Source organism: Myotis davidii, unplaced genomic scaffold, assembly GCF_000327345.1.
Source record: "Myotis davidii unplaced genomic scaffold, ASM32734v1 scaffold1042, whole genome shotgun sequence".
Classification (NCBI taxonomy): Eukaryota; Metazoa; Chordata; class Mammalia; order Chiroptera; family Vespertilionidae; genus Myotis; species Myotis davidii.
The window spans coordinates 84,686-85,526 of NW_006293398.1; positions in this window are offsets into that span (position 1 = coordinate 84,686).

The following is an 841-nucleotide window of genomic DNA, read 5'->3' on the forward strand; positions in this document are numbered from 1 at the left end:
GCAGTGAGTGGAGGTGTGGGCTGCAGAGGGGCTCAGGGCTCCTTCTCTGTTCCAAGCCTGGAGATACCTCAGCCAATGGGGAAGCACTGATAGGAAGGGCCCAGTAAAGATGGTGAGGAAGCCTGGGGAGGCTGATGGTGATGATGGCCCGATGTGGACAGGAAAGCGCAGCTCAGAGCTGGAGAGGGGCAGGCACCAGTGCCTGCAGAGGCCTCTGGGCAGAGCTCTGTGACCCCCACACGGCCCTGAGTGCAGGTTAGCCCCCTGAGCTCCCACAGCACAGAAAACCTGCAGCTGCCAGGACACCAGGGCAGGAGTGGGAGAAATGCCCAGGAGGCCGCTGAGCCTGACTGAGGTGAAGAGCAGGAAACAGCAGGTGCCTGGAGGGTTCTCTCCTCCCCAGGCACTCTCCATGGAGCCTGCCAGTTACAAATCAGGAAACCAGTCCTCAGAAACAGGGGAGCTCAGGAAAGCCCTCTCCCAGCCCTATGGAGAGGTCACAAAGGGGAAAGGCAAGCCCAGGATATGTGTGCCTGTCACTGCCACCATGGTTTTCTTTGTAATCTTTATACAATATATAATTGAAAGTATTAAATAAGTCCCTTTTTATTCCCCATTGCACCCCCCCAGTCCATCCCCACCTCCTGCCCCAGGCCTTCATCACCCTGTTGTCTGTGTCCATGGGTTATGCGTATATGCCTACTAGTTCTTTGAATGATCATCACCCTCCCACGACCCTCCCCTGCCTTCCCTCCAAGATTCCACACACTTTTTCATGCTTCTATGTCTCTGGACCCACTCTATTCATCACTTTATTTTGATAAATTAGATTCCACATCTG